This window comes from Phyllostomus hastatus, unplaced genomic scaffold (genome assembly GCF_019186645.2).
Source record: "Phyllostomus hastatus isolate PE091 unplaced genomic scaffold, TTU_PhHast_1.1 phas_contig_1, whole genome shotgun sequence".
Taxonomy (NCBI): domain Eukaryota; kingdom Metazoa; phylum Chordata; class Mammalia; order Chiroptera; family Phyllostomidae; genus Phyllostomus; species Phyllostomus hastatus.
The window spans coordinates 34,627,050-34,640,676 of NW_025333498.1; positions in this window are offsets into that span (position 1 = coordinate 34,627,050).

A 13,627-nucleotide genomic window follows, 5' to 3' on the forward strand; every position below is an offset into this window, starting at 1 on the left:
GCTAAACACATCTTAATACACATAAGTCTCAGTATTTGGAAAATGGATGTTTATTTTTCTAGTCTGTTATTTTTTACTTCAAGGAGATAGAGAATCTGGCTCATTTAAAGGACAGTAAGTAACTTATAGTTCTTGTTATCAAAGATAAAAATTCTACAGGAGTAAATAACTTTTATAATACATGACCATATTCTTATAAGTATGTTTCAGATAATTCCAATGATGGGAAAAGATTGTTAAGACTATTTTAATAAATTTTAGTTCTTAAAATAAGCTTTTATTTATTTTAAATGATATAAATCCATTTCTTTTGGCCAAAAACTAAATGGTTTTGGGCGCTCAAAGTTATTAAATTGTCATTACTAAGCTATAATCAATTCTAATCGGCTAATTTAAAAACACTCAGGTATTCAAATGGCTCAAAATTAATTAATATACATAACAGGATAATTATTTATGTGGATAAGTAAAATCTGTATTTACATGGATAAATAAAGTCTGTATTTATTGTTGAGATAGTTGTCAGCGTAGAACATTAATCAAACCAAGTGAAAATTGAATGCACTTAATGACAGGAACTATATTCTTACAGTTAAACTGAAAAATGGCTGAATCAGTATTGTGTGGCAAGTATTTAACAAAATTGAAATATTTTGGCAATATCCAGGAAACTGAGCACTTGCCAAGGTATTCCCTATGGGAATATGCTAGGGGTTCCCACTACATAAACACACAGACACTAAAAGGTGCATAGAATAAACCTCCCGTCCACTTCCAGGAACCAGAGGCTGGCCCTGCTTGCCTTGTGACAGCTGAAAAGAAGACTCAAAGTTCCTTCCAGGACTCAGTTTTGGAAACAATGTATTTTAAATATTTTCCATTTATAAAGAGATGAGGAAAGACCAAAGAAATGAGAAAGAAATAAATGTAATAAAAAATTTTTGTATATTCTATATGGCACACAGAGGGAGAGGTGGGAATCAGAGTGGTCTCTGAGGGCATAACCCAGGTCTTTCACAAGCTTACAGTCTCTTGCAAATTGCAGGTAGTAAGGCATCAATAGGTCTTTGTTAAATGAATTAATTAATGAATGAATTAAGGGCTGTGCATCTTTTATTCTTACACATCAAACTTTACTTTTATCTAAAGAAGATACAGAATCTTACTTACAATTATTGTACATTCAGTCCTTAAGTATATTACAAAGTAAAATAGACACATACACACAAACATACACACACAATGATAGTAAGGAAATTTTAGGTACCAATACTTATTTTTCAAAACAAGTGTTAACTTTTATTTTTCTTTTGGAGATGATTTATGCAAACTTATAAAGAGAATACAAAAAAGGTAAATGAACACAACAGTATTTGCCAATAAAATAACCAAAGAAGAGATGAGAAAGAAGTCTAAGATATTGATGGTGAACATACAGAACAGCAAAGTACTTGAAAATTCCAGGTATTTAATCAATATGTATTTACTAATCAAACAACTTGTGAGTCAACAAAAGAATCATTTTAAAAATTAAGTGCCAGTGTAAAGAAGAGTCTTTCTTCACTGTATTTAGTAATCCAGTAAACATTTATTGGACAACTCAACGTCCCACACACTACCCAAATATGGAGGATGCAAATAAGATATGAACACAAGTCATTACATGTCATAAATATGACAGAAGATATGAAAAAGACAAAGACATCAAACAGTTACTTATAACACAAAAAGTTGAGCACTATATTAGAGGATACACAAGGAACTCTAACTGGAATAGGTCAATGAAGGCAAGAGAGGAGGTATCATTTGAATTTAGGCCCTGAATGATGAATAGGAATTTCATATATGAACACCAATGGCTACTACTTCAGAGGAAAAGACAACCAAAATAATTCCTTCATACTCACCTAGGTCTGTACCTAAACAAGGACAATGGGAGAATGTATATATACTGCTGCTGTAACTATTACCACTAAAGGTACATTTTACTGCTGGTTCTTCTGTTAATAATTCTGTGTCAATACTTGTTTTTTTCAAGCATTTGTTACAAGAAGTCTATATAATGGATTTAATTTAAAAAGTATTCTTACTGAAAGGTTATATATCCATTTTATTTCCCTTAGAATATCTTGCAAAACTTCTTTTTTCTATGTTCATAAGTTTTAGAGTTCTGGTCCAAGATAGTGACACAGGAGGGCTCCTGACCTTTCCTCCTCCCACAGACACTCCAAATCTACAGTTACCCATGGAGAAACTAGTGGAGATGTCCATATTCATTGGGTGAACAAGAAAACACCCACTCAAAAATGGATAGGAGAGGGTGAAACACACTCTTGCCATAAACTGCACCCCTCCCAACTTCCAGGTTCTCCTGAGGAGTAAAGGATTTGAATTCAACATCTAGTACCTCAAACCATTAAAACTTCCAGAAGGATGGGCCCCAGTTCATCTAGTTCTGAAAGCCAACAAGGTTTGCAACCAAGAGGTCCACAACACCATAGTAAATACAGAAACAGTTCTTGGTGAGCTCACAAGGACTCAGGCTATCCACCCCAATTCCCACCCCCAGGCTTGGCACATTAGAAGCAGAGAGAAAGACTATCTCCCAGTCTTTCTCAGAACCATGCTCATTTTTGTACTTTAAAAGCTGCTGCCTGAGGGCCTGATATCCAGTCAGCCAGCATCTAGGTGCTGATGGAGATCATCTCCACTGGGACACTGACAGGTCTTGGCACACCCTCAACTACTGGGAGCCACTAACAACAAAGGCAGCTTGTAAGACAATGATAAAGGTTTCAGAGAAAACCAAGAGCATGGATCAGAATGAATGGTAAAATTCCTCTCCTACAGGAAACCACTTGACCAAGACTGGGAGCAGTGACTGTTTTATCTAATGTACATAAACCAACACAGAAAGTCAAGAAAAATAAACAAAGGAATGTGTTCCAAACAATAACAACAAAAAAGATGAAACTCAAGAAACAGACCTTAATGAAAAGAGGTAAGTGAAGAGGTAAAAATATTGTTGATAAAGATGCTCATTGAGGTCAGGGAAACATTTCATGAACAAAGTGAGAATTTCAACAAGGAGATGGAACACAAGAATATAAACCAAACAGAAATCAAAAAGATGAAAAATAAATCAAAACAGTATTAACTAAAAATTCAAAAGAGAAGTCAAAGAGTAGACTAGATTAGCAGAAGAATCAGTGCATGCAAGACAGGGCAGTTGAATTCATCCAATAAATGGAGTAAAAAGAAAAAAGAATGATAAAAGAATGAAAGCAGCTTAAGGGGCAACATCAAGTGGACCAATATTATATTTACAGCTTAGAGATAATAGAAGGAGAAGAGAGAAAGAAAGGGACAGAAAGATTATTCAAAGTAATAATGGCTAAAAACTTCCCCAACTTGGAGAAAAGGAAAAAACAAAACAAAACAAAACAAAATAAAAAAAAAAAAAAACCAGACATCAAGATGTAGGAAGCCCAGAGTTCCAAATAAGAAGCCGAAAACTCCACAGTGAGACACACTATAATTAAATTGTCAAAAGTTAAAGATAAGTAGGAAATCTTAAATGCAGCAAGAGAAAAAGCAGCAACTTGCTATATATAAGAGAACCTCTAAAAGACTATCAGCACATGTTTCAGCACAAGTTTTGCAGGCCATAAGGAAGTGATGCAATATATTCAAAGTGCTGAAAGAAAACACAAACTGCCAACCAAAAAAACTCTACTCATAAAAGTTGTCCTTCAGAATTAAAATAGACATAAAGAGTTGTTGAGACAAGCAAAAGCCTAAGGAGCTCATCACCATGAGACCAGTCTTACAAGAAATGTTAAAGGAAGTTTTTCAAGCTGAAGTGAAAGGATGCTAATTAGTAATAAAAAAACACATGAAAGTATAAATCTAACAGTTAAAGGTAAATATGTAGTTGAATTCAAAATACTCTAGTGTAGTAATGGTGGTGGGGAAATCAATTATAAATCTAGTATGAAGGTTGAAAGACAAAAGTATTAAAAATAAGTATGACTATAGTAATTTGTTCATAAGTTCAATATTTGTATGACAAATATTTGGATTACATTAATTATAAGTGGTGACATCAAAACATAAAATGTACAAGGGGGTATAAAAACAGAGACTTTGTGTATGTGTTCAAAGTTAAGATATTAGCTTAAAATAGATTGTTATAAATATGTTTTATTTTTTCAATAAATTTTTTAAAAATATTTTATTTATTTATTTTTAGAGAGAGGGGAAAGGAGGAAGAAAGAGAGTGAGATAAACATCAATGTGTGGGTTGACTCTCACGTGTCCCCTCCTGGGGTCCTGGCCCACAATCCAGGCCATGAGCCCTGACTGGGAATCTAACTGGTGACCCTTTGGTTTGCAGGCTGGTACTCTACCCACTGAGCCACACCAGCCAGGACTAAATATGTTTTATATAAGCCTCATGATTACCACAAAGCAAAAATTTATAGTAGGTATGCAAAATAAAGAGGAAGGAATCTAATCATACCACTATAGAAAATCGCCAAATCAAAAGGAAGAGAGCAAGAGAATAAGAAACAAAAAAATTCAAAACAACTGGAGAATAGTTAACAAAATGGCAATAAATAGATATGTATTGATAATTACTTTAAATGTAAATGGACTGTGTTTTCCAATCAAAAGAAATACTTAGAATTGTTGAATAATTGAAAAAATAAAAATCTCATATATATGCTACCTACAGGAGACTCACTTCACATTAAGGACACACACAGACTGAAAGTTTAGTGATGGAAAATAACAGTCCTCCAAATGGAAACCAAACGGAAGCAGGAGTAGCTATACTTATAAAAAAGAAAATAGACTCTAATCTAAAAACTAAAAAGAGACAAAAATGTAGTTATATAATGATACTTTGATCAATCAACCAAAAGGATGTACCATTTGTAAATTTTATGCATCCATATATACAAAGCAAATGTTAACAGACTTAAACAGAGAAAAACATGGCAATACAAGAAAATTAGAGAACTTTAATACCTCACTTTCAGTGATGGGTAGGTCATCCAGAAAAAAACAAAATCCATAACAAAACACTAGATTTAAACTACATGTTAGACAAGATGGATTTAACATATACTTATAAAACATTTGATCCAATATTAGCAGTACACACATTTTCTCAAACATGTATAAAAAATTCTCCATGACATCATACATGAGGCCAAAAACAAGTCTTAATAAATTTAAGAAGATTGAAATCATATCAAGCACCTAGTCTGATCATAATGGTATTAAACTAGAAATCAATTACAAGAAAAAAACAAAATTTCACAGAGATGTGGAAATTAAACAACATGCTACTAAACAACCAATGGATCAAAGAATAAATCAAAAGAGAAATCATGAAATATCTTGAGGCAAATGAAAATTATGAAGTGTTAAAGGTACTTATCTCAGAAAAAAGGGCAAAACAATGAACAGTAAAATGACAACAAATTCACAACTATCAACAACTGAGCCTAAAAAACAAAAATAAACTAAGCAAACAAATGGAACAGGAAGAGAACCACAGAAATGGAGATCACATGGAGGGTTATCAGTGGTGAGGCGGAGGGGAGAGAATGGGGGGAAAGGTACAGGGAACAAGAAGCATAATTGGCAGGTACAAATACACAGGGCAAGGTTAAGAATAGTATAGGAGATGGAGAAGCCAAAGAACTTATGACCCATGGACATGAACTAGAGGGGGAGAATGGTTGTGGGAGGGGAGATACAAGGCAGAGGGGGACAGAGGGGAGAAAAAATGGTGCAACTTTAATAGCATAATCAATAAAATATAATTAAAAAATTATATACCAAAAATAATGGGATGCACCACAAGCAGCTCTAAGAAGAAAGTTTATGGCAATGAAAACCTACTCTAAGAAAAAGAAAGACACATTTCCAACTTAATATATTGCTTACTCTATGTTTTGTATTTTTAGTTGCCCTATTTTCCATCTGTTCTTATCTCATTAATTTTTTATTATAAAATCCAACAGGGTAAACTTTTTTCTTGGAAATTCTCTCTAAATTACACTTGTTAAATATATTATAACACTAATGACAATAGCTATTACCATTAAACAGTGGCAGAGAATATTTGAAATATAAACTTCACAAGAGCTAGGAATCTGTGCTATGTTCGTAATATACTCCAAAAACTTTTTAAAAGTGTTTAACACATAGTACATGTCAGAAAAATTTATTGACTAAATAGATTTTCTATAATATCCGTAAATTGCAGGATTTTATTATCTTTACCTTACAAACACAAAAGTTAAGGCTCAAAGTGGTTAAATAACTTTCTAAGAGTAAAACAACTAGTGAGTGGAAGTGTGGAAATTCAAACTTAATTCTATCTTTCAATCAAACATTTCCCACCAAAAAAGGGGGGAGGAGCTCAAACAGTCACTTAACTTTATACTTCAAAGAACTAGAAAAAGAACAAATGAAGCCCAAAAGTAGTAGAAGGAAGGAAATAAATATCAGAGTAAAAAAAGAGAAAGAAATAGAAACCAAAAAATCAATAAAACTAGGAGCTTTTTTAAAAAAAAACTTTTATTTATTTATTTTTAGAGAGAGGGGAAAGGAGAGAGAAAGAGAGAGAAATCAATGTATGAGAGAAAGATTGGTTGTCTCCCTCACACCCCTAAATGGTGACCTGCCCCATGAAGCAGGCATGTGCCCTGATCTGGAATCAAACAAATGACCTTTTGGTCTATAGGTTAGTGCTCAGTCCACTGAGCCATACCAGCCAGGTATATTTTTTATTTGAAAAAATAGACAAATCTCTCTCTCTCTCATTCTCTTTCTCTTTTTCTTTCTCTCTCTTTCCACTCGTCCCACACACACACAAGAAAAAGAAATAAAATAAAATTAGAAATTAAAGTGTAGAAAATATAGAGGATTATAAAATACCATTATGAAATATTTTACCCTTACAAATTGGACCACACAGAAGAAATTGATAAATTCCTAGAAATATATACAATATACAAAGACTGAATGAATCATAAAGTAATAAAAAATCTGAACAGATCAATTACTAGTAAGGAGATTAAATTAGTAATCAAAATCCACTCACAAAAAAAAATTTTCAGGACCAGAGGCTTCACTAGTGAATGCTACTAAACATTTAAAGAAGAATTAATACTAATTTTTCTCAGATTCTTCCCCAAAAAATAGAAAAGGGAAGAACACTTCCAACTTTTTTTATAAAATTAGCATTACCTTGATACCAAACCACACAAGCATGCCATAAAAAATGAAAGACGCAGGCTAACAAACCTTATAAAAAAGGATACCAAGATCCTAAACAAAATATTAGATAATAAAATTCAACTGTATATTAAAAGGATCATACACCATGATCAAGAAGGATTTATTTCAGGGATACAATAATGGTTCAATATCATATATCCATCAATATAATACACCACATCAAGAAAATAAAGGATAAAAATCATATGATCATCTCAGTAGATGCAGAAAAGCATTTGACAAAATGCTAACATAACACTCAGTAGTGAAAAGATGAAAGTTTTTCTGCTAATAACAGGAAACATACAAGGATGCAAGTTTTGCCACTTTTACTCAACCTAATCCTGGAAGTCCTAGCCAGAGCAATTAGGCAAGAAAAATAATTGCAAGACATCCAAATCAGAAAGGCAAAAATTATATATTGAAAATCCTAAAGGTAGCACTAAAAATTATTTGAAATAATAAATTTAGTAAAGTTGCAGGATACAAAATCATACACAAAAAAAAATCAGATGTGCTCTATACACTAACACCAATCTATCAGAAGAAGAATTTAAGAAAACAATCCCATTTACAATCATATCAAAAAGAATACAATATCTAGGAATAAATTGAATCAAGAAGTTGAAAGATCTGTTCACTGAAAACTAAGACAATGATGAAAGAAATTGAAGATGACACAAATAAATGGAAAGATATCCTATATTCATGGATTGAAAGAATTAAAATTACTAAAACATTCATACTACCTATAGCAATCTACAGATTCAATGTAACCCCTATCAAAATTCCAATGGCATTTTTCACAAAAATGAAAAAAGTAACATTAAAACTTTTACAGAATGACAAACTATCTAAAATAAAGAGAAAGAAGAACAAAGGGAGGCATCACAGTTTCTGATTTCAAACTATATTACAAAGCTACAGTAATAAAAAAGTATAGTATTAGCACAAAAACAGACATATCGATCAATGGAATAGAAAAATGCAGAAATAAGCTCACAAATATGTGGTCGATAGATTTTTCAAAACAGGAGTAAGAAAATATACAATGGGGAAAGAATAGTCTTTTCAATAAATCATGTTTCAAAAACTGGACCACTATATGGAAAAGAATAATACTAGACTCCTATCTTATACCATACACAAATATCAACTCAAAATGGGTTAAAGTCTTAAACATAAATGCTAAAACCAAAAAAACTCATTGAAAAAATAGGAGGGAAGCCCCTTGACTGCAGTCTTGGCAAAAAATTTTTTTGGCTTTGACACCAAAAACAAAGACAATGAAAGTAATAATGAACATGTGGGATGACTTCAAACTAAAAAGCCTCTGCATAGTGAAGAAACCTCTAAAAAATGAAAAGGCAACCTACAGAATGAAAGAAATGTTTGCAAATCATATATCTGAAAAGAAGTTAATATCCAAAATACACAAAAACATATAACTCAATAACAAAAATACTAACAATATGATTTTAAAAATGGGCAAATGAACCCAATAGACATTTTTCCAAAGAAGACATACAAATGACAAAGAGATACATGAAAAGGTGCTGAACATTGCTAATCATCAGGGAATTGAAATCAAAACCAAAATGAGACATCACCGCCCATCTGTAAGAATAGCTATCCACAGAAAGGCAAAAGATAACAAATGTTGGCAAAAATGTGGAGACAGACAAACCCTGTGTACTGTTGTTGGGAATGTAAATCAGTGCTGCCACTATGAAAAACATTATAGAAAAATCGATGCAGGAGGATTGAGAGGTGCATATCCAAAGAAAACAAAGTCACTATCTCAAAAAGACTTCTGCTCCTCCATATTTACTGCAGTTTTATTTACAATAATCAAGACATGGAAATAATCTAAATTTATAGATGGGTGAAATGTAAAAGACACCGCATCAATACAATGGAATAGTATTCACCCATAAAAAGAAGGAATCCTACTGATAGTGACAACAGGAATAAACTTTGAGTGCATTTTGCTAAGTTAAATAAATCAAACAGAGAAAAAATGACTATATGGCCTTATTCCTTTGTAGAATGTAGGAAACTCAACTCAGAAACAGAGAACAGATTGGTAGTCACCAGAGGCAGGGGATGTGGATGGAGAAAATGAATGAAGGTTATAGAAATGTACAAAATTCATTTTCAGCACAAGTTCTGGAGATGTATACAGACTGACTACAGTTAATAATACTGTTTTGCATATTTGAAAGTTTCTAAGACTAGATATTAAAAGTTTTCATTACAAGAAAATAAATGTAACAATATGAGGTGATGGTAACTATATGAGGTGAGGTAATAAGTTTACTATATGTTAAGTAAACTTATTGTGGTAATCATTTAGAAATATATATATATATATCAAATTGTTATTTTGTACACTTTAAACTAATACAATATTATATGTCAATTCAAATAAAACTAAAAAATGTATTTCTTTGTTTTCTGTATTGTCTTTTTAAAATTATGGTCTCTATTGTTTCCTCTCAATTTTCCTGCATCAATTTTTCCACTTAAGTGTAGATATTTCCTGGCAAAAATCTTATTTCCTATATGCATTGTCTGGGTTTTTTCACCTGGTTTTAACCAGATATCTGGATTCCCTAAGTTAAGACTGATTGTCAGATGCCTATTGATTATTCATTCAGTTCTGGAAAAAGAGCTGGAAACAAGATATATGGCTTATCTGTACCAGCATCAATTTTTGGTCAAAGGAATTTTTATACCGTTAGAAGGCATTTGTTAAAACTAGCTATTCAAGAAAGTGTTCTATAACCATGAAATTTTCTACAGAATAAAGTAACTTACAGAAGACTGAAGTGCATGAAAGATGCCTGACCTTGCAGAAAACTACTGGGATTCACAGAAATGGCTCATTTTACCTCCTATTCTGTGTTTCATATAACTATGACACTTTGCTTCCTTGAGGAGATAAGAAAATACCAAAAATTAGGTTTGAGTGTCTGAGCTAAACTAAAACTCATGAGAGCTTTTCCTGGTTGCTCTTGGTGGTATGCTTTCTCTATCTTATAAAATCACAAAGAAGTAAGTACTTTACAATTCCCTTGAAAAGCCAATGAATTATGAAAAATGTTATAAGGAATAAACAGGGAAACATTTTTGCCATTCTACCTTTTGTCTCAAATTATGCTTAATCATCATTTTATTATGCCTTACAGATTATTTTTAATATACGGTTATTTTATAGATGAAAAATAAAAATAATATAAAATAATATTATAATCAGAATAGTAGCATTTTCCTTCTCCAAAATGTTCCAGTGAAGGACATATGACTGTCCCTAGATGATTGACTTCACTTCTACTGATGACTTAACAATATGTTTCATAATCATCTTAATTGTGAATGCCAAACTATAAGACTTGAGGGAGGAGAGCATGGGGAGTGTGTAGGAGTACACAGGAATGGGCCAGCCTGTAGGGTGCCCAGGGGTAGACCGCCCAGGCTTTCTGGCACACCGGGAGCCTATGACCTGGGCTTTCTAGGTGGATCACCACCGCTGCCCACCCCAGCATGATGGCAGCACAGAGTTGGGGAGGTTGCAGATCAGCTCAGGACCTGTGAGCTACCAGGACAGCAAGAGAAGGCCTGGGAGATGTGGGCTCTAGAAACAGCACAGTAGAAACAGGCAGGTCTGAGACTGAAGACCCCTGGAGAGAGCAGGGACAGCATGCCCTCACCACCTTGTGTAATAGTACAGCTAAGGGCATCTTCCCAAAGCCATCTTGGAAAGATTCAGAGAGAAACTTTATCTAAAATTGTAGGTGGTCTTGTAAGATGGTCAGACCTAATGGTAAGAGATTGTGTGATTTGGAGGGAGAAGGGGCACATGGAGAACAGCCCCCCCAGGGACCCATGCTACAGCAAGGGGCCATAGAGAAACCCCTTTAAAAGGGAGTTGAGATGTACCCAAGGCTTGGCAGGGACCTGGGTGCATAGGCCTGTGCATGCTGGCAGGTCACAGCAGTTTTGCTAACCAAAAACTCAGTCAGAGAACACACAGAAGGAGCAGGAAGACACAGTGCAACACAGCTCACAAGCAGAGGGCAGAACAGAGTGGAGAATTCAGGCTAAAACAGTGAGGAAGCATCAGGCATGGGTCTTGAAGGCGGGAGCTGAATGCCTGAGATTCACTGTAGTCTGCCAGAGCCTTTCACAGACAGGCGAACCTAACCCCCACCTGCAGTCTTACAGGCTCATCAGAGCAACAAGGTCAGGCAGCCCAGCAGTTTCCTGCTGATGTATACATTTCCTCAGGGGAAAGAAGAAAAAGGTCCTGCACCAGTACCTATGTTCTACACAGCTCCTCAGGCTCTGATTTACTAAATCCAGCAGAGCAGAGAAAATAGAGACAAGCATAACAAGACACTATCTTCTCTTCAGCAAAGCTGTTTAATGTTTATTTATATCCTTCAAGTTGGGGCATAACATAGCATCAGGTTTTATAATATAGTTTATTTCAAATCTCATATATTGCTCTTCCTTCTCTTATTCCATACTACCTTCTTCCCCCTACTTTGTGTTTTTGTTTTAAATTCTATTTTCTCTCTTGCTGTGACTTGTTTCTATACCACACTATTAATATTGCTCCCCCCACCAGCCTCTCAAAACCATTTGTGATTGTCATTAGTCATCTCACATCCCTTCTCCTATTCTAAAATACCCTTTTTCTCTCTCTACCCTTACCCATCTTTGCTCATAGGTAGTGGATAAGGTTGTTATTACAATTCTGCAATCTTTTTTGATAGTGACTATCTTTGCATTTCGAACCTCAAATTTCACTGTCTCTCTCCCCTAGTCCATTTTGCCTTCCTCCTTCCCTTTCATTTTTTTGTTTTAAATGTTAATTTTTCCCTCTCTTAGCTGGGTTTTCATTCCACACTCCTAGTATTCCTTCTCCCTCTATTCTCTCAAAATAACTTCTATTTCCTCTACACATCTCTTAAGCTCTTCTTTTCTTTCTTTGTGCCTTCTTATTCCACCTGTATAACTCTTAGCTCATTTGTTGTTGATATCTCCATAGTAGAGATTTTTCTGCAATTAGTGCTATATTATTTGAGATTTTATATATACATATATATGTGTGTATGTGTGTGTATATATATGCAAATATATATAATTTGTTGTGGTGGCGGTGGTGGTAGTGGTAATGGTCAGTTTTTTCTCTCACTAGATATATACAAATATATGTATTTTCTTTAAATTTCAGTTTTTACTTAATACTACATGCTTCTCCTCTCTTACCCCATTCCAACATCCCTGCTTCCTTTTTTGCTGTTTCTCATATTTTTAATCTTTGTTGTTTTTATTTTACTATAACTTTTATTAATATAGATGTGTTTTTCTCTTTCTCCCTGTCTTTTCCTCCCACCCCTCCTCTTCACCCCAGCCCTTCCTGCCTCTCTCTCCCATTTCCACCCCACCTTTTGATTGTCCATATGTCCTTTATAATTGTTCCTATAAACCCTTCACCCTTTTTCCCCATTATCCTCCTTCCTTTTTCAGTTACAAAGTAAATTTTATTTACTTTCCCACTTTGCCTTGTCTCTATTCCCTACTCTTATTATTGCCCTTCCCTCTACCCTCAGAAAATCACTTTTCTTTCAGTTAGTCATCTCATATCTGTTTTTCCTTTCTTATAATGGTCTTTGATGCAGACACCGGCCCACAGTGTCCATGTCATTATGGATGAAATGAGACATTCACACGGACTACCCAGTCCGGTGGAGGAAAAGGGTCAGCATGACATTTCTCTCAAGGGGAGCAAAAGCCTTGGCCTCCACCATGACAGGCCTTGTTTTCTATCTCTCGGCACATTACATGATGGTCCTCATTTACCACGCCTAGGTTCACTTTAGGTGGTTACCTTATACAGTAAACAAAGGAGCCAATGCTGCTGATCACATCACAGAAGAAGGATATTTGCAAATGAAAAGGCAAAAGTGGTTGAACCAGTTACACTCATCCTTGGAAAGTTTAGCATGAATTTTAGGAAGTTACTTTGCAGCAAATGTCCTCAATTCAGGGTGAGGGAGTTTTAGCAAAAAGCAAGACTCATAGAGGACTAGGTACATTGCCGGCCTGATTCCCCAAGGGAAAACCTATCCATGGACATAGGTCCTGTGCATCTCCAAGTGGGATCTGGGCCCATGCTATGCAGAACTATCTTCTACAGTCTTAATCTCTTTACACCTTTATTAATATTGGCACATTGGCTGTTGACAGTGTTAATTGTGGGTGGAATACAGCTTTGCAGGTGTGGGTCTGTTTCCTGGGGTGATTGCTTTTTGTTCTG